The sequence below is a fragment of the Rhinolophus hipposideros genome (genome assembly GCF_964194185.1).
Source record: "Rhinolophus hipposideros genome assembly, chromosome: 20".
Taxonomy (NCBI): Eukaryota; Metazoa; Chordata; class Mammalia; order Chiroptera; family Rhinolophidae; genus Rhinolophus; species Rhinolophus hipposideros.
In genome coordinates, this window is record NC_138066.1 from 14,357,193 (window position 1) to 14,378,993 (window position 21,801).

The following is a 21,801-nucleotide window of genomic DNA, read 5'->3' on the forward strand; positions in this document are numbered from 1 at the left end:
ACCAACATGGTGCTTTAAGATTCTGTGTGGGATTTGATGAAGCTAGGGAGAGAGAACATAGTAGTAGGAGGACTGCAAAAGCTGCTTCATTGTGCCTTGAGAGTAAAATTTATAGTGGAGTGAGTGGTGGGATAAGCGATACTGAAGTCACGAGAGTGAATTCAGTTATTCAAGGAGAAAACACAGAATGTTAAACAGGTGAAGAGCTAAGAAAGAGAGGAGACAGATGGCAGGGACAGGTCCTTGCAGAGGATGGGAGTGGAATAGGATCCAGAGCACAAGTGAAGTGATTAGCCTGAACGAGGGTGCGTGATCCCTGTTTTCTAATGCTGGAGAGAAAGGAGGAATAGGTAATTGGGGATGCAGATAAGCTTGTGAGTATTGTAGGAGGACGATGAGGGAGGGCCTTTTTGATGTTTTCTATTTTCTCTTTGAAATTGGAGGCATGATTTTCTGCTAAGAATGAGTCAGTGGTGGGATAGGAGGACTTGTCCTATGTGGTTTAATTTAAAATTTCCACTTATCTTCCTGTATCCTTAATCTTTAGCTGTTTTCTGAATGACTTATGAAGTAGTTATTGCTTATAAATGAAACTGTCAACTTTCTATGTGCTGTGGTGTGCATGGGACCCCAACATGTTAAGGTGCTTCTGCGGACTTGCTGCTGTAGTAGAATCTTTCACTGCTGCCCTCTTCTAGTTTGAGTATTACAGTTGCTAGAAACCTATCTAAAAAAGAGATAAATTGTTCTATTGGATTAGCCTCACTATCTAACAATCTTTAAAATGAAAGCAATAATGACAGTATGAGGAAGCATTTTATTGCTTTCTTTGGCGTTGGCCTTACAGTTGGGGAGTATCCCTCATAAAGGTTCTAACTAATCTTTTATAGATCTCTTTCTTTAATGAGGTGTTTATTTATTTATTTAAGTTCTTTTTTTTTTTTTTTTTTAATTGGGGAATATTGGGATACAGTGTGTTTCTCCAGGACCCATCAGCTCCAAGTCGTTGTCCTTCAGTCTAGTTGTGGAGGGCACAGCTCAGCTCCAAGTCCAGTCGCCGTTTTCAATCTTTAGTTGCAGGGGGCACAGCCCACCATCCCATGCGGGAATTGAACCAGCAACCTTGTTGTTGAGAGCTCGCGCTCTAACCAACTGAGCCATCTGGCCGCTCCTATTTATTTTTTAAGTAATGTGTTTTTAAGTTTGTGTGTTTATTCTTATTTCCATCTCAGAGAAGGCATTTTTAGCATGTGAAGTATCATTGGGTCAATTATAATTTTATTAATTATTTTATTTTTAATTATACAAATAACATAGGAATATATTTTTAGTAAAAATTTCAAATAATTACAGATGTATGTAAAGTAAAATGTGGTGATTTTTTTTCTAAACTATTTGTGAAGCTGTTTATATATTTTCAGCCTATACATAATCCTAAGGTAATTTCTTCCCTTCATTTCTTTTAAATTTACATCTGTGAGTTTGGGGTTTAGCTCTAGACTACCAGCACTTAAAGAAGAAGTCTGCAGTTTCATAGCTCTTTGTTTATCCAGTCAGGAAACCACACTGCCTTTTTTACCTGCTTTCTCAGGCCCAAGTCAGCTTCCCATACATATATATATATATATGTTTTGTTTTGTTTTTTAATAAGAACTCAGCTTGCTTTCTCTGTTCCTTGGAACATACAGTTGATGATAGTGAGAATTTATTCACCTATGTTTACGTGATTAGGCGTTGGGGATACAGAGATAAAAACTACAAAAAAATGATCGTTAGCCTCAGGGAGCACTCAGTCATATGGGGAAGACAGAAATATAAATAATATTATAATGCAGTGTGCCACGTGCTGTGATAAAGGTAAACATGAGAGGCTGCGGGAGTACGCAATTCGAACACCTAATCCAGGCCGTTAGGGAAGGCTGGGATGAGGGGGCATTTTGCAGCTGAAGGATGACGTAAGGGCATTTCCATTCCGAGGCATGAAAGCCTGAAAGAGGCGTGAAGGCTTAGGAAACTAGTTCACATGGCTGGAGGAGGCTAGGATGTGAGAAGTGCTCTTGCTAGAGCCTTGAGTCATCCGTTACCCCTTCCTTCTCTGTACCCCCACATCCAATCAATACCAAGAGCTATTGAATCTGCCTCCTAAACATCATTTGACTCCATCTTTTTTTCTATTTCCACTGCCACCATCCTAGTCCACGCCATCGTCATTCAGTAATCCACGGACTATTGAAAGAAGTGCCCAGTGGCCTTTCCACATTTATTTCTGGTCCTCATCAGGCCTTTCTTTGCAGATAGTAACCCAAATGAGCCTCAAATGACACATTTCTGATCATGTCACTTCCCTACTTTAAAGTCTTTAGTTGTTTCTGTTTGCTCTTACAGTCAGGTCCAGAATCCTTAACATAGTCTCAGGGCCCCATATGATTTGGCCTCTGCTACTTCTCACCTTTTATCTCTCTTCCCCTCTTTGTTGTTCTCTGGCTGTACTGGCTTCTTCCTTGAAGGGCCCGGGCTCTTTTCTGGCCCTTTGGCTGTTGCACATTCTCTCTGCTTGCAGTGCTCTTCTCTCTTTATCCAGTCCCATTCTTATCCTTAAATTTTCAGCCTAAATCTCACTTGCCTCTTCCCGGGAAACTTTTCCTGATCCCTGAGCCTGGCTATTTTCCCTCTGTAATATCACATTTTCTTATTAAGTAATTTTAGGTGCACTTCTGTTGTAGTTAGTTAAGATCTCTCCTTGCTAGAGTCACAGCTCTGTGAGGGTAGGATTCATATCTAGTTGTTCACTGCTTTACCCCCAGTGCCTGCATATAGAAGATTCTAAATAAATCTTAGTTGAATATATAAATGAGGGGAGGAACAGTGGGGGATGAGGCTGGAGCCTCATAAATATTGAGAAGTTTGCATTCAAGCAAATTGAAGAGTTTAAGCACAGGGTTCGCATAATTGTGTAATCACTTTCTAGTCTTTCTAGTATTGGAAAGATTTTGTTTTTTTAAATGGAATTTTTTAAATTGCAAAAGTAACCCCAATTCATTATATCTAAATCAAACAAAAGTATACTTAGAGTGAGAGTTGCTTGTATTCTTGCCTTCAGAGACACCACTATGAACTATTTGATGGAGGTCCTTGCAGACCTTTTTGTAAGCATTTATAAGTGTGTATTTATGCATACATGCCTACAGACACATGAAATATATTTTTTAACAAAAATGGGATTATACTATATATACCAATCTGCAGTTTTGCTTTTTCACATTATCAATTGGACAGTCTATATGTATGTCTTCTGCTGCAATATAACACGTTTCTAAAAATCACTGTGCTATGCAAAATCACACAATAAAACCACAGAGCTTATGAGGAAAATGGGGTTAGGGGAGCAACACTCAAAAACTTCCACAGCGTCATATTAAAAAAAAAAAGACATGAACCTAATAAAACAGTTGTACAATTTTGTACATGTCCACTGGTTAAGAAATAACATAAATACTGTCTTGAAAAAATCATGAAGTTTGCCCGTAGAAGTGGGATTCAGAGGGTTGCAGCTTGTGAGTTATTGTGAAGTGGTGGAAGCACTTCGTTATTATTTGATACGGGATGGGCAGGTTTAATACCAGATGTGGATAGGTGTGACTCAGGACATAGGTTCACATGTGAACTGTGGTAGCTGGTAGATGTGTGTTTTATGTATTCCTGTGCAAGTCAGTTCAGCTGGGTGCAGTTTTCTGTGTTCACCTGGTGTTTCTCATGAACAAAATCATATATAAACAAATGTAAAATTTGTGTTGTGCTCATATTATTCCCTAATATGGTCACAATAGAACAAATTCTCATTTTCAAAACATTATTGTAAAACTGACTTTTTCCACTAAGAATACCTTTTCTTAGTACGTTCTTAATATGGCTGCATGATATACCATTATAAAGATGTATGTCATTTATTTAACTTATGTATGTAACTTAAATATTTGCTGTGCATTGCTTGTTCATTTCAGTTGTCCTTTTTGGGTGATTAGCCTTAATAGGAATTGCTCCTTTGACAACTCCCAGAGAGTTTCTAGCACAAACTACTGTAATTCAGATCCATGAATAAGAAACAGAATGTTTGGCTTCAGATGGTTGTTAGTAGTGATAGTAAATTCCCAACTAGTTTGTTCTCCCTTTGCCAAGCATGGGCTTTGGATCTCTCTCTGAATGGCTGCAGGAAGTTAGCTTGTGGGTTGTTGGTTTTCAGCCTTGAGATGTGGTTTGGGTTGAACATGCAACCTGGAGAGGGACTGCCAACCTCAACTGTTAAGTGACCTCCTCTTAAACTGTTAAGACTCCCATTTAAACTCTACCCCTGCCAGATAGGCCACTCAAATTCAATGTCACCAGAGTTCCAGGCATTCTTTATTTCTCCTCCCCCCCCCCCCGTACGCCCCCCACCACTCTAGTCCAAGCTGTTGTTTCTCAGTCTAGTTGTGTAGGACACAGCTCCCTGGCCCATGCTGGTGTTATGAGCCTTGCACCCCCCTCTCCCCCGGCTGAGGCAGTCGGTTGCCAGTCATTGGTCGGCAGCTCACAACAGCTCACGGCAGCACGCAGTAGCCAGCAGCAGCATACAGCAGCCTGCGGCAGCTCACGCCGACCTCCGGCTGCTCACGGCAGCCCAGCTCCAGGGAGAGCTGTTCACATTCTTAGCTGTAGGGGGCACAGCTCACTGGCCCATGTGGGAATCGAACCAGGAACCTCAGCATTGAGAACATGGTGCTCCCACCACCTGTGCCAGAGGGCCAGCTGCATTCTTTATTTCATGGATGTGCCTTCTGCCATACTTAGCTCCCTTTAGCAATCAGAAAAGGGTACTGCTTAGCAAATGAGTTGTTGCTGGTAGTCAGTGAGTTAATTAAGTATATTAAATTATAGCACCAGAAAAATAACTTTCACACTGAAAGGTGAAGGTCTCTGATGGAACTGCTGAGGATTGTTGCAGACTTGATTGCTTTATTAGCATCTTGAATAGAATGTCACACATATCTGTCTATTGGGGAGAAATGAGCAAATGAGAATGGGAGCTGTTGATAAATATTTGTCTCTCAAACTTTAATTAGAGTTCTCATGTTCTGGCATGATTTGGTTTAGTATTCCCAGCGTTTTCCCCAACCGACCATGACTATTGTACCTTCAGCACGCTTGGTGCTGTGTGTAGAAAATATATCTTTAGACAAGTGAAATGTCGTTGTACATTTGGCCAAGCTCTTGCCAAACCTTCCTTCTTTTTGGCCCATCTGTGTTTAGGGGTTCACACTAGACTGTACATCACTCAGTAGCTTCTAATACCTATTATTTGGCTTTTCCTTGTTTGAATTTCTCAAACTTTATTTCACCCACCAAATGATATTGTTTGCCTCGGTCTCTTCCTTTTGTTCCTCATCCTTCTGTCACATTCCATTCTTTATTTCTTTGCATAGTATCTCTTTTCAGGACTTGTTCAGGTCCTGAATTTGATGCCATTACCCCTGAGTTTTTGGAGTAGCAGTGACCCAGGTCCAGTGCTGAACCAGACTAATGTATAGTTTACCTGTCCTATTGTGCCAGGATTGCAAGGATGAAAATGACATTGGTATTTCCTTTAAGAGCTTAGAGTCTAGTGCATGGGTCAGCAAGCCTTTTATGTAAAAGGCCAGATATTAAATATTTTAGGCTTTGTAGGTCATGTGGTCTCTGTCACAAGTGCTCAACTCTGCTGTTGTGGCTGTCAAGTAGCCGTAGACAGTACATAAATGAATAGGTATGGCTGTGTTCCAGTAAAACTATTTACGAAGACAGGTGGCGGGCTGCATTTGGCCCATGGGCCTAGTTTGCGAGTCTCTGGTCTAGTGGAAGGAACAGCTACGTAAACAGAATGTTTCAGTATCAAGTTGATTATTGTTATTTGCAGCAGTTATGTTCTATAAAGTCGCCACGGACCCTGAATTAGTGAATATTGAACCATTGCTCCTAAGGAAAATACAGGGTTAGGTTCCTGTGAGCCTCTGGTTATGAGAATTTCATCAACTGACCAATACATCACCTCGTTTTAGTTTAAAGACACATTATTTAATATTATTGTTAATTAACATTGAACTCATGGCCAACAGCACTCTCAGTCGTGCCCAAACAAAACTTACCCAACACACGTTTTCTCCATAAGACACATCACAGCCTTCTTGTGCTTAGGAATGCTCGGCAGCTCTACAGCACTGCGTTTGGGGGCCATTTTAATCAGTGAAATCACCTATACAAAGTACAAAAGTGTGAAAAATGGGACACCAAATAGACCATGGGAAGGATTCTTGTCTGTTGTGTGAGAGCTCGAACAAGAATTCGAAGAGATATCCGTTTGACCTCAGCTAGGAACATGAGTATTGGGCAACTCGAACGTTTTGCCACACTGCATGTCCACAGATGACTGCAAAAACACTGTGCATATTGATTTTGGTGTTACTATTAAGTTTTAGCAAGGAGGTGAATTCAGTCCTCATTATTTGTGGATTTCGTATCTGTGAATTCACCTGTATTGTGAAAAATGTTGTGAGGGAGGGATGTGTGGGTACCATGGAAGCACAGAGAAGGGCACTTGGTCGAATCCTGGCCGAGGCGTGGGTTGTGAGGAGGAAAAGAAGAACAAATTCAGAAGGCTTCCTGGAAAAGTAAACTGAGCAGAGTGAGAAGAGAGTGCTTCAAGTAGAAGGAACAGCATGAGCAAAGATGGAGGAGGTATGACACAGCAGACGGTTTGCAGAGTATCTAAACCACCTGGGTCATCTGGAGGAGGATGTGAGAAAGTTGGAGTGGTAGAGAGACTGAGCGTCCACAGGAAGAGCTTTCTCATTGGTGCTTGATATACGTGGGTGATGGTCAGTGGGCTGGTCCATATAATGTACTTCTGGATTCTGGAAATAATGTTTCTGGAATTCCTGATTGTTTATTGTCATGTCTGCATTGTCAAAAGCAATACTGTTCCATTCATTAAATTTGGTAGGGTGGCAGTTGACTGAATTTTTTGCCCCATAGTTTGCTGATTAAAATTTGAGGGCAACTCTTTTAGACAGTGCGATAGGCATTCTGAACTCAAACATGTAGAAGATAATAGTATCTCTTTGTGTCTTGGTTGTTGGAGGAAATTGCCAATGGCTTTGATTAAGTAGGGCAAAGCTTTTTTCGTTTTGATATTTGTATGTGCTTCCACGGTAACTTCCTTTAAAAATGTCACGAAAGTGGGTTATTGCAATCCAGGTTTTTAAGAGGTATTGAGTTGTTTCTCAGAGATTCTGTTTAACATTGGCAAGCCCCCCCAAACAGGCCTGACTTTGGGCACAGGGAAATGTCTTAATCATTGGGCCATAGGTGTTTTGCTGGGATTCATGTGACATTGTCATTCGTATTGACCCAGGGACTAGTTAGCAGTATGTCCTGCTACCAGGCTGGCTCAGTCTTTGTGTGCTATCCAGTAGTGAGCCTGAGGAATCTGAAGGTATCACTTCTGTTTCCTAATGAAATTTGTACTTCTGGGAATTGAGGCCTACGTACAGAGCTCTGGGACAGATTCTTTCCTCAGCATCTGTTGCAGCCAAGCTTGATGGAAAGTGAGAAGTTATACTGCTTACGTGTGTGAACTGAAAAACTTCAGACTATGTTTTGGTAAAGTTTGGATGCAACCCACCAAACTTGTTAGTTAGAAATCAACTTTTCTTGTCTCGTAGTTCTCCCTACCTACCCCCCTGGCTTTTTAGTAGTTACTGGAAATTGTTGGCAGAGTGAGAACCTTGTTTCCTTGGATTTGGGAATCATATTTTCTGCCTGAAATTTTGCATGCTGCCCCTGCCTAAATCTCTTGTGTCCATGTTTCCATGGTTGGTTTTTTTCTTCAAGGCTCTACTATAAGTTGAGAATGATGATTTTCTTTCTGACTATGAATACATGGCTCTATGCAGCTGGATAGTGTATGAGTATATATTTTTTTTCTTGCATTTCATCAAGAGTCCAGCAAAGTAAACATGCCAACAAAGGAGCACAGCTTCACTGTGGGAAACCCAGGTCAGGTGGCTTGTAGCATAGAGCTTACACATGCTCAACTTGTTTTATTTGCTTGAAGGCTTTTTTTATTTTTAAGTGTGTTATACATGTGGCATTTTCTTCAGACCCATCGTTTGTCGTGTTTTTCAATGCCCCTCGCATAGTTTGTGCACCTGAGCTGCTGCTGCTGCTGCCACAACCACTGGGGTGAAAAGAAAGCTGTGAAGTGTGGGTGGTGCACAGTTAATGCCTTCACCTTCCCCTCACTCCTTCCTACCCCCTGCCCCATGAACACAATTATAGGTCAAAGCATGGTTTCACAAGGCCTGTTTCCTTAGGCAAGATGATTTGCCTTGTACTGGAGTGAGTTCCAATTCCTAGAGTTGTATCAGGACACTTTAGGTTGACAGTTGTGGAACTAGTGCCATGATGAAGCTCACAAAAGCTTTTGACCCAATTTTCTTTGGATAGCATAAGCATTGATTTAATCCATAGTGATAGAGAAGAATTGAGTCTCTGTGCTAGTAGGTAAGTGGTTTGTCTGTGGTGATTCCATTATTTCATTGCCCAATAATTATATAATCATAGCAGAGAAAATTAGCTTAATTTTTTGGCCTGATGAATGTAAAAATTCCGTATCTGTAAGGTGAGTACCATGCAGTTTTTCAGGGTTGCTGTGGGGATTATATTAACTTCGTGTCATTCATATTGCCTGTTGCTTCTGTAGTTTGCGGTATGTACTTTTTGTGTCATATTCTTTCACCCTGGAAGCTGTTTGAAAGTATTCTGTGAACTGAGATTTGGCAATGTGTAATGACAGGAGTTCATAAAAACCTCTTTCTACAGGAAGGGGCTACAGATTGGCTTTCTTGTTTCTTAGACCGTTAGAAACAGCTTGGTGAGATTTCTCTCAAAGATAGTCAGGACCAGGACTGGGTTTTTCAGCTCTTGATAATGTGAAATGTCCTGTGAGGAGCAGCCCCTAACAGGCAAGGACGGGGGCTGCTTGCCTGGATCACTGCTGGACTCTTGGGCTGGTGTCTTTCTTTGTCTCTTTGTGGTTGGCAGTGAGTGGAAGTTCTCAAAGTACATTGGCCCTACCTACAAACCCTTAACGCCCCACATGACCTCGGTCACCAAACCACTTCAGGGCTTTATTTTTATCCTGGCCGTTTCGTTTCAAGATGTGAGGTTGGTTTCTTTCCTCTAACAGAGCAAATTTCTCTGAGGGAAGAAACAGAGTGCCAGGGTGCAGTTGAGGCTGGTTAAACACCAAAACCACACTCTTCGTCTTTCTGGGCTTGAGACGTGACATAAGCCATGCTGCAAACACCAGCTTCCACACTGTGAGGAAACCTTGTCCGATACTCATTTATTTTTTTGTGTTTGTATTTTTAGATAAATAAAATGAGGAGGAAGAAGAGATGTACCTGCCCATTCTGCTTTAGCCAGAAATCTAATTCCAAGAATGGACACTTTCTTAAAATCCAGTATTTCCCAGCTTAAGGTTTTTCATCTTCCCCAACCAAGGGTGTTGATGAGAACTCTCACAACTCACCAGGTCTCAGGAAACCAGATTACCAACATATCCTGTTCGCGTGCATGTGTGTACTCTGTGTTACCCACAGGCCACTTTCCACCCCACGTGACCTTTAGTTACCATCCGGAAAGTCAGGACCCAGATACCAGTCAGAATTTCCAGGCTTTGGTTTGATTTAGACATTTTAGAAAATGTTAACAGTAGTAATTTTAAAGAGAGTTTTTGAGTGGCACGCGTTGTGAATAGGAAGTAATGTAAGACAGTGCCTGTGTTCTTCCCAGTAACGGGTTTGAAAATGAACATTTGGAAGAAAATTTGTGACTGACATGCACTGAGGAAAGGAGATGAGAAAACTATTTAATTGATTAAAAGTCAAGTACATGTCTCAATTCTTAGGTTTTAAGGCTAAATTCTGAAGCTCTTGCCGTATTATTTTAAATTGTAGTGTACATTATTGGAGTTGTTTATAACATGCTCCATCACATTTAATTTTAATCAACATCTCAATATAAACAGACTGTAATGAGTCAGGTAATACTCTAGAACAGGGGTGGATGAAGTCTGCCAGTGGCCTGTAAGCTAAGAATGGTTTATTACATTCTTACATACGGAGTTGTTTAAAAAGCAGAACATGTGACAGAGATTATATGTGGCCCACAAGGCTTGCACTGTTTACTGCCTGAGCCTTTACAGAAAGCTTACCCACCACTGCTCTAGAAGCTGGGGAGGGTGAAGGCAGTTGACGTGGAGGTCCTTCGTTTAGGACATTAATTGTTAATGAGGGTGTTATTGCCTTTTGGGGGGACAGTTCTTCATTTTGTGGACCTGTCACTGCAGGATGGTTAGCATTCCTGGCCCCTCCCACTAGATGCCAGTAGTGGCTCACACATATTTCCAAACACTTCCTGGGAGGGGCGGTACAATTCTGGTTGAGAAATACCAAATGAGAAACTTGATGAGATCAGAAACACCTTGTTAAGATTTCCTCCTTCATTTCCTCTCAGTCGGACAGAGTTGGGATTTGGCTCTTCATGGCATAGGGATCAACCATAATGAGAGAATTCGAGTAGCTAGTGGCATATGGCGAATTTTCAGAAGGGTAGAATGAAAAGATTTTAAGGAGACCACTTAATGAGTGTGTTTGTTGCTTGTTCCCCCATTTCAGGAATTGTTGAGATTGATGAAAGGTTTGTGTTGATGTTGCCCATGCTTTGAAAAGCATGTTTGTCTCTTTGTGAGAGGAAGAGTGGCCATCTTTGGCCTTAGTGTCCAGATGATTTTGAGATCTGTGGGAATCCGTATGGTTTACTTGAGAGACTTGTTCAAAGCCAATGTAAAGACGTAGTTTTGGCATCTCATGAATAACCTGATATCCAGAATTAAGCCAGAACTCTGGGGCTAGAGAATTTTCCAGCCTGGGAGAGTTGACTGAGAAAAGTCCTCCTTTGGCTCCTCACCAAGTTAGACAAGGGAGCAATCAGCTGCTGAGTTCCAGCCAACTGGAATGTATGTAAGGGTGTACTATAATATAAATTGTCCCTTAGGATCCGGCTCCTAGTCTGTGAAGAGCCTTCCAAATCAGAGTGAGCCCCATCCACTGGATCCTTGTTTAATCTGCAGCTGCTATAGGAAGGAGTAGAGTAGTGAGGTGATGTTTCTGTGGGAGCAGCTCACTTATATAGTAACGTACTGCCTGTCGTGTGGGGTAAGAGACTGCACCGACCTTTTTGTTTTCCCCATGTTGCCTCTCTCACCAATTTCCTAGATTGGTTTTTGTGTCTGACCGTACTCTTGGGGGAGATGTAGTCGTAATTCTATCATTCTGCAATCCCTCTCTACTCTTAAAGGTTCCACAGTTTTATCTGCCTACTTTCACTGTCTTGGATGTGATGTTTGGGCTCAGATAGAGAATATGAAATAGTTGTTTTCTTGGCTCATGATCTTCCCCCAGTCGGCAGACTGTTTGTTTGGCTCCAGGGGGAAACTCCGGGTTTTTCCCCCTCTTGGAAGCCTTTCATTTCACTCATAAATATTTAATATTGAAGTTACTGCTCAGTTTTATTTTCCCGAGTATTATTATATAGACACTCTAGACCAGAAGGAGCTTCAAATACTATCGAGATGCCTTCTGATGCTTGAGTACAAAATGTATTTACCACACATTTTTATTTTTAAGAGCTTCAGTAATTTTTCCAGTTGTTTGTCTTCCATCTATTCATTGATCCAAAAATTTATTGAGCATGTACCATAGGAATCACTAGACATCTCTCCTATTGTTCTTTCCATGTCATTCATGCCTAGAACCATCAGAGAACTGTGTGACTAGGTGACATGTTGGTCCCTAGTAATATTGCTTTCACTGAACTGTACTTCGGTGTTAGGACACCAGCCTATATTAAGACGAATAATAACAAAGAGTCTAGGGAATCATTGCTATTTGTATTACATGGTGTCTTCTTAGTGAAAACTCATGGGAGAAATTTCTACTTTTAGTATCAGAGATAGTCATGCTGTGTTTTGGTTTTTCTTTTTTAACTTCTTGCACATTTGTGAATTTGTTATTTAGAATGATTCTCTTTTTAATTGTTCCGGAGGTTAGAACTGAACTTGTAACTTCCTTTAATAAGTGTGAAGGAATGCATTTGGTGTTGTGTCCTTATTCCTAGTGACCTCTGATTTTCTTCTCTTTGACTCCTCTTTCTTGTTTTTAATTTATTTTATCTTGTAGTACAGTATATAACTTTGTATGTTGCTTTAACTAAGTGGCTTCACAGTTTTATAGGGGTGTTTTCCTCTTTTCTCTTGCTTATTCAGTTGTAAAACCTCTTTCTCAGGTCAGCTAGTAATCTCTGAGGGGATCAAGCTTCCCCCATCCCCATTCGAGTCATTTCCATAAATATTTAGTGAATACCTTTATATGTTAATAATTATTCTAGGCACTGTGTATAGAAAGCTAAATGATATTGGTTCTTCCCTCAAAGGTACAGCTCACAGTCTACTAGGAAAAATGGATAAGTAAATAAATATTTGCAACAAAGTGTTCCAAGTGTAGTAATAGAAATAATGTACACTGTACAGAGGTAATACAGAGGAGAAAGACATTGACTCACGATGAACAGGGAAAGCTACCTAGAAAGGTGATCTGTCCTTAGTTTTGAAGGATGGAAGAAGTTCTTTAGGTAGATGTGGGTAGCAGACTTTCTAGCAGAAGGAACAACACGTATTAAAAACATGGTCTGGTTAGAAACTGCGAGTGGTTGCTTCTGAGATTCCTAGCCAAGAGTCTGTCATTAGAAGATCTTAGGCCATGGTACAGATATCCACATTGATGGTGTCTAATCAATCAACTGGAACTGCAGATGTACCACAAAGTAGATACTTCTGGGCTTTTGATTTGGCCCAAGCATAGAAGTGGATCCTTCAGATGGTCCTTCTCTGCTTTATTTTATGCATTAGCAAAGGTTGAGTCATCCGAAAGTCATGCCTTCCATCATTCTGGGAAGCTTTCTGAGCCAAGCCCCAGCTTGGCTTAGGAATGAGTTATGCTTTGTGTTGTAACCATTGGCAATAAGTCCTGTTCTTGCCTTTCACATGCACAGTAGGACTGCAACTGCTGAAGCATATGGGAAAGAGGAGTTGGAATAACATCCTCTGTGGATTCGCATTTTTCTGGATTGTTTCTTTCTTGGGAAAGATGTAAAACCTTATTCTATCTAATGAGATTTTGAGCTGACTTGTGCTACAAATCTTCAACATGCCAGGTCCTAATTTGTAAAGCAAACTATGTGTAGTCAGTTGACATTCTCTCTGAGGAATTTCTTTGGCAGATTTTCCTTTAGACTTCTGGACAGATCTGTAAAACAGTATGGCTTTTAAAGTTCTTTGAAGTGACATGTATCAAAAGGTTGAATAAGGCACTAACAGATGCCCTCTGTCCCTGAGAAGCTGTCCCTTTGTGGCTAATGCAGAATAGGAGTCAGATATTCTGGATTGTATTTCTGATTTTTTTTTTTTTTAATTTCCTTGAACATATTTCTTAATCTCTTTCCTTGATTCTACATCTATAGAATAGGAATACAGTCTACACCATCAACAAGTCTGGTATTTAACACCATGTAGCTTTCTGCACCTGGATGGAGCCCCAAACTTTTAGCATAGTCACCTTCATTTCTACCACCACAGAGTTAAGACTTGCTGCAGTATGTGGCATGTGGGGCAAAGGGCATTGGCTGTGGAATAAAGTGTTTTTGTGGAACAGCAGAAAAGATGATTATAATTTAAAAAATACCTTTACTATGGTATAATATACATATAGAAAAGTGCACCTGTCAGAGCCATAGGGGTTGATAAATTGTCACAAACTAAGCATACTGTGTAACCAGCAGTGATTGGTTTTTTGACTTGTGCCACTTTCATCCTTCCTTTTTAACTCTATAAACTCAAGTTTTTCTTATGCATTTAATAGTAACAATGACAGAGATAGAACATAATAAATAAGTTAGGAAGAAGTAATGCTCATGATTTTCCTGCTTTTTGCTATGCCTAAGATTGATTTTCACTGTTCAGAGAAGATAAGGAGAATTGGATCGAAGATAAGAAATTTGAAGGTGTTTGCTATGTTTTTTGAACTAGGTGTGTTGGGTCTGGGAACCAGCACAGAAAAGGTATGACTGACAAAAGCTAGATGGAAGCAGATCTTGCCTCCAGTCACAGTGAAACTGAGTCTCTCACCAAAAGTGCTGTGGTTTTCAGCACAGCATTTAATGTTGAACTATCCAGCTGTTGAGGGAAAAGTGACATCATGGCCTGCCTGCTTCTGGCGATGCTTGGGTCCAGCTGGGATGTGGAATTCCACAAGCTCTGCATTGCCATGTTTACGGTCTTGTCTTTGGGGTCCAGGTAAATGCCAGGCTGCACCAGGTCACAATGTCCAGTGTATTTTAACAGTTTTTTTCTCTTTCTGCTGCGAGCTGCCAGTGAGGTAGAGGTGCCTCTGTTGATAAAGAACAGATACAAAAGTTCACATCCAAACCTGAATAGCCATTTTTAACTTGAAACACTTTTCCTAGGAGTTGATGCGCCAGAATCCTTCCCTTATTTGGTGCCTTGCTTAAATCTGAAGCTTGTGCGAGATTGCCAGAGCTCTCTGTATGCTGATTATTTGCTTTTTGGTGCCCACAGCAGTGTGGTTTGTGAAACCTTTGTGACCACATCTTTCTTAAACTTAAGCTTTGTTCTCCTTTGGGTTCTTAGATTAGTTCTTACCCCTCCCTTTCCTGAGAGATTCAGGGGTTTTCCTGTATTGTAGTAGGTGAGGAGGCAGGAGGGTATGTTTGCAGATGTTGTTTTCTGAACTATGCACAGTCCCTTGGTGGTAGTGTTTGAATGCACATATATTCTTTGACTCTTGAAGAACTGTTTCCTTAATAATTGGCAGATTGTGGATTTACTGAGAAAAATGTTAGGGATTTTATTTTATTAGTTTCATTACTACTGTTTTACTGTTATGGAAAACAAGTGTTTGTTCACTTTTCTCACTTTTTCTCTCTTCTGGCTGGGATTCAGGTGTTAAGTGCCTCCATCGACTTGCATGATGGGATCTGGACTGGAAGTTTCTCCTTCCCTTAATCTGCAAGACTTGTCAGTTGGTTTGGCCTAGTGGTCTCTCAGTGACTAATAGCTGGAACCATAGGTGGGTTTTTGCTTGGGGTTGCTTTAGCTTTTGGCCTTTTATAAACATTGTCATGTCTTTCTTGGTTCTGCTAGAAAGGTTGCCTTTTTTAAAGGTAAAAGATTAAGAGCTCAGACTCTGGTGCCAGGTTATGTGGGTTGACCTTGGGCAAGTCACTCAACCTCTCTGCTCAGTTTCCTGATCTGTAATATAGAAATGATAGTAGTACTTACCTCACAGCATTGTCGGGAGATGAAATGAGTTAATAGACATAATGTGCTTAGAATAGTGCCTTACACATGAAAGTGCTGGGGAAGTTTTGACTATTATTATTCAGGTGGTTGAGTATGACACTTGCTTTGTTCAACAGGGGAAACTGAACTTTTAATGTCTGAATTGTGTCTTTGAGCAGTTTGGCGTACGGTTAACGTCTAACAGAGCCAGCTCTATAAATTCAGCCTGTCCTTAGTTGGGGGCTGTCCCCAAACTTCTGAAAAATGCAACCCAATAGTTAAAATCAGGTGTTAGGCCACACTGCCCACACTGTGTAGATTATATATCTGAGCAGAAGAGTGGAATACTGGATTGATTTTTCCAGTCCTTTGTATTTCAGAGTGTCTTTTGCTCCTACCGTATATGGCAAGCCAGAAATTGTAAAAGTATTGATATTGTAATCTTGGGAGCCAACTCTCTCACATCCATCCATCTCATCATCCACTAATCCATCACCTATTGATAATTCCTAGGTCCTCGGATATTAAAAAGAATCATTCTCACTAAAGGACATCACAGTCTAGAGCTGTGCTGACCAGTATGGTAGTTACTAGCTGTATGTGGCTGTTGAAATGAATTAAAATGAAAAATTCAAAAATTCAATTCCTCAGTCACACTAACTACCTTTCAAATACTCATTACCCACATGTGTCAAGTGACTATGCTGTATTGGTCAGTGAAGGTAAAGAACATTTCCATGATCATGGAAAATTTCTATGGGCAGAGTTGGTCTAAAGACAAACATGTATGTGTATAATTAAGATGTACTGTGGTGCCCACCATTACAGAAGTGTATGAAATATTTTCTGAGCCTTGAGGATAAAGTATGAGATTCAGCCTGGAAGTAGAGGGTTAGGAGAGGTTTAAGCAAGGAAAGTGGGACTTGACTGGATATAGAAGGGAGTGTATGAGAAGGCATCAGATGGCTATTGGGCAGTAGAAAGAACGTGGTGAATTTAGGGCACCACGAATAATATTTTGTTGTCGAAAGGTAGGCTGTATCAGCAAGGAGGCAGGGGAACAGCTGAAGACCAGGCTAGAAAGGCTATTTGTTCAAGTATTTGTTGGTTACATTCTGTGGGCCCTCTGTGGTGAACAAAGTCCTTGCTCTCAAAGTGTGTGTGTGTGTGTGTGCATGTGCACATAAGAGTGTAAAAATTGCTGATAAGTGCTATTAAAAACAGGATAAAAAAGAGCAGTGGTTCTCAGACTTTGCTGCACAGTACAATCACTGGTAGCTTTTAAAAATCCTGATGCCCAGGTCTCACCCCCCATGCCAAGTAAATCAGAATGTTTAGGGATGGAAGCCAGGCATATGTATTTTTAAAAGATCTGCAGGCAAATCCAAGATGCTGTAAAGTTTGAGGATCACTGGGCTAGAGTAAATACACAGGCCCCCAAGTGGGCGCATGCTTGGCACATTCAAGGAACAGGAGGCCACGGGAGTGGACATGATTTTTATATTGGCCTTGTGCAGGCCATTGTAAAGGGTTTGGCGTTATTCTGATGTTAACTATGGCATCGTCCTGTCCATTCTCTTGGGCTAGAACGGAGCAGGTGGAACTGCTGTTACTCAGGAGCCGAATCCTTAAGTCCTGATAGAACTCTGTTTTCCTTTGAATACCTTTGTCTGGGTTTTGCTAAATTACCCTCCCAAAAGAGATAGACTTAAATTCTTATAATCAGTGATAAGTATGTTAGTTTTCTACAGCATTAATATTAGTACTGTATTATTTTTCTTGTTTTTGTGTTTCTTGGATCATATATTTAATCACTATAAAATCGATGTATTTGACTAAGTTTCAATAGTCACTGAATATGTACTAAGTACCAAACACCATGCTAGGCCATTTAAAAATATTATTGAAAGAAAATAAGACATCCAAATTACTTCTAAAAATGAAATCAGTGTTTCATTTAGTTTGAGTCTTTTTCTAAAGCCTCATACTTGGTTCTGAACCACTGCTGGTCTCTGTAAATTGAGTTACTTAGAACTGGAACCACTGGTAGGTAGCAACAGGGATCATAATTGTCTGAGTGTAGAATGATCATTTCCTTTAACTTCCCTTTCTTCTCTGTCTCCATTGTCATTGGATGATTGCAAGAGCTTCTGGGCTGGTCTCCTGGCCTCTACACATTTGACCTCCCTCCCCCCAAAAAAACCCTAAAATTTCTAATTAGTAGCTGGAATGTCTTGTTAAAAAATGGATGTTTGCTCACGTCACTTCCCTGGCTTTCATTAAGGTCAAACTCTTTAACAAGGACTTCCACAACTTGGTCCAGCCTATTTCTCCAGCCTGCCTCTTTCAGAATCACTCACTTGGCCATGCCAGTCTCTCATATACCACTCGGGATTGTCACACACAGTTCCCTTTGTTTATGACACACAAGTATGACTCCCTACCCCTCCAAAACCAATTGATTAATTTGCCCTACCTTCAGGTTTCAACTCAAGGGTCTCTTCCTCTGGAGATCTCTGATGCTCTTGTGGGAATACCAGCATCCTGTACTTCCCCAGTCACGGTCCTTTATAATTGTGTCACCCATGATGCAGGGATTATCTCTGCCTTGTTCATAGTTCGCGCACAGTATCGTGTACATAGAAGGTGGTGAGGAAGTTTTTGTTGAATGCATAAATGAATGGGGGGAAAGTGTGAAAAGGACCTCACCGTCCTCACACTCTCTTGACCCCATTCATTTGTAAGGTAGGTTTGAGCTTGTGTGTGTGCCTTTGGAGAACTATTTTCTGGTTGCCTACCTGCTAGCCGAGTGGGAGGGTCCGCCATTTCCTCTTGTCTCTCACTTGGTGCAGTGCAGACCCAGGGCATAGCAGCGCCTCTACTTGTTAGGTGGATAGGCTGAGAGTTCCCAGGCACTGAGAACGATGAGTCAGAGAGAAGAGTCATTCAGAAAGCAACACAGTCAGAGCAGCGTGCTGCCCTTTGGGTGAACTTTCTCTCTTTCTCTGTATACCTGGAGATACTAAGCCGGTGACACTTTTGAGTTGGTTGCTGTAGGTTGTCAGACCACAGCACAGGGATTCGTAAACCTTAAACTGGCACTTTCCCTGGATTAGGGATGTTTGGGGAGATGTCCAGGGGCCCTGAGGCCTAAGTGAAATCTTTTTGTGCTGGTTGTGCTCTTTCTACCTGGTCACTTAGCCCCATCGTGGCTTCCAAGGTAAAAACCTGGAGCACCACGTTTGTATTTCTCTGTAGCCTTTGGGGCATTTGAGTTCAAAAGCTTTGAGAGCAGCAGTATTGGCATTTGATGGGTGTGTGTGTGTATGTGTGCGCTCGCGCGCGCCACATAGAATAAGATAGTGCTTGCTCAGAAGCTGGCAAGAAGGGTTAGCTTTAGTTTGAATTACACGTTTCTGGGCTTTTAGAATTGGAAGGAATAGTGTAGATTGGTGATTCTCCTGAGGTGGTAGGAGGTAGGTAGGTAGGTATCAGAATATCCAGGGAGGTGGGGGTTCTATTAAACCACACTCCTATTCACCACCTCCGTCACTGCTCAGCCCTTGAGAATCATTGCTGTTTCCATCCTGTGTGTGTGGTGGCTCTCAAGTGTTGTGCAGGTACAAACATTTTTGAGACACCAGTGTTATAGATGACCTAGCTCAGAGATAAGACTTTATCAGTAAAGAGCCAGATAGTAAATATTTTAGTCTTTTGGGCCTTCCACTCTCCACTGTATAGCTAAGTAGCTCTGCCTTTGTAGGGAAAAAAAGAACCAGACAATACCAGCGGTGCCAAAAAATGTATACATGTGACTTGTATTTATCTTTTGTTATCGATATATATTATTACAATTTTAATAGTTTATTCCTTTCTTAAAATGTGAATACATTTTTTGGCACCCTCTGTATTTAATCAAACAAGTGTGGCTGTGTTTCAATAGGACTTTATTCATGGACACTGAAATTTAAATTTCACGTGTCATGAAATAGTCTTTTGATTTTTTTTTTTAACCATTAAAAAATATAAAATCCCATCTTAGCTCATGGGCCATACAAAAAAATCAGTTGCAGGCTAGATTTGACTGTTGGGCCACACTTTGCTAACCCATGATCCAGCCCAGTGTTTCCCAAATTGGCTGTCTCTCAGAATTACCTGGAGACTTAAAAAAAAAAATGCTGAGAAGTCCCCTTCCACCCTCCCTGAGGATTCTGATTCTGTACGGCTAGAGATTCTGTATTTTTAACAGAAGCTCTTGTGATGCACACATACTCAGAGTTAGAGCATCACGGATACTGATTTCACTCAACCTTCTCATTTTGTAGTTGAATAAACAGCTTTAGAAAGATACGCGACTTGCTGATTGTTATATAGCAAATAAATGGCATAACCAAAATTTGAACCCAGGTCTTTGACTAAGGTTAGTGGTCTTTGTTTGTACCATTCTCTTCTCTCTCCCCCCTACCCCCAATAAACAAATGAGCAATAAATACAGAACAGTCACAAAATTGTGATTCCTTCCTTTCTGTATACCTACCGTGTTTCCCCGAAAATAAGACCTAACGGAAAATAGCCCTAGCATGATTTTTCAGGATGACATCCCCTGAACATAAGTCCTAATGTGTCTTTTGGAGCAAAAATTAATAAAAGACCCGGTCTTATTTTCGGGGAAACACGGTAGTGCCAGTTTCCCTCCCGAGAGCCTGCTGGGTTCTCTAAGCTCTGCTGCCCCTCTGCTTGCTGGCTGGGTTTTCTGGAGCTGACTGCTGATTTGACATTTAGCCCAATTTCCCTCCGGTCTGCTGGCTTTAAGTAGGAGAGATAATGAAATAATAGCCAGTAAATTGCTTTAATGTAAGACTTTGTTGAGGCTGCACTAAGCTGCAGTGTGAGGGTGAGAACCGTTGTTTCAAGGGGTGCATTAGTTGGAAGTGGTGGTTTTAAGAGGCATGTTTTACACTTGAATTCACATGGCTCAGGTCCAGCGGTCTAAGTAGGACATCTCCACGTGGAACTTGTGCTTAATTAGAGCTAATTGAGCTGTCATCCTGCCCAGAACAATTCAGGGGTGGAGAAACTAAAGGTGAGGAGTAATCACCATTCCTGCTCCACCTCAGCCTCAGTATGGTTCTTCATGTCCTAGAAAGAGGAATGCTAAAAGTCTTCATGAAAAAAGTTTACCTCTGCTGCGTGATTATTGCATTATTGACTTACTGATAGGGTCCCACATTTTATGTGCCAGCCCCCCCCCTTCCTCACTTTCTTTATCACCTCCTTAGATCTCACCTCTCACAAAGTCTTGGGGGCTGAGGGACACGGCCCCCTGGCGCCTTCGTAGCCCTCAAGCCTTATCTCAGGGTTTGGAGCATAAATGAGAAGTTGGCAAGTTGGTATGTTATTTACCTTTTGTTGGACTACAAGTTCCTTGGCATTGGGGACCCTGTCTTGCTGGTTTGCTCTTGACTGTGCCTGGCGTGGGGATGGAGGTGGTCAGCGTCCCCTCTGTGCTCAGATTCTCCTCCACCCTGTGATCGCAATGTTTTAGGGAGACGATAAGTGGCCTTTGCGTGCTCTGAAAGTCATGGACATTTGCTAGCAGGTGCCATTGAAATTTGGTCTCCACCTATGTTGTCTAACATCTAAGAGGATAGAGCCCCCTTTTTCAAACACACCAAGTATTTTTTTTTAATACATGGTATATAAAAGTACCAGATGGATCAATTAAAGAATGATAATTTATGCTCCCTAAAACACTTTAAAAATGCACATTGGAATTTCTTTTAATACTGAGTACTCTTACTATCTTTAAAATGATTCACTTTTTAGAAATCCAGTTTTCCACACAACTGTTTAGAAGCAGAAGCAACTATTTAGGAATTGAAATTGGGCGTATTTTAGAATCTTCTCGTCTTGTGTTGTATTTCTGCCTCTAAGCAGCTTCTTTCTCCTTCCTTGCTCCACAGTTCACAAAGCACTTAGGCAGTTCTGAGTGATAATTAACAGGGCTTGTATAAAACGTACTCCTCAAAATGCTTTAATTTATATTATTTATTTTGTCCTTTTCAGCTCTGAGTTAGGTAGTGTCAGTGACAGTCAAGGAACAACCCAAACCATTTTACTCATAATCCCATAGTTAATGGCAGGACGAGGCTTAGCCATCCAGCTATTGCCATTAGTGTCCCTTTGTGTCATTGCTTTCAGATGGTATAAAAAGCTCTGGAGTCCATCGTGATTTGGGTTTGGACTTGAAATAAGGAGTCAGGAACCCTTTAATAATTCTGACACTGTCTCTCAGGGATACACCCAAGAAG

The 21,801-nt window shown here is 41.1% G+C and overlaps 1 protein-coding gene across 3 annotated transcripts in view; it reads left to right on the forward strand.

Moving 5' to 3' along the window:
- Nucleotides 1-21,801, forward strand: part of SMG6 (SMG6 nonsense mediated mRNA decay factor) — a 188,931-nt gene that overhangs the window by 15,459 nt on the left and 151,671 nt on the right. The window lies entirely within an intron of this gene.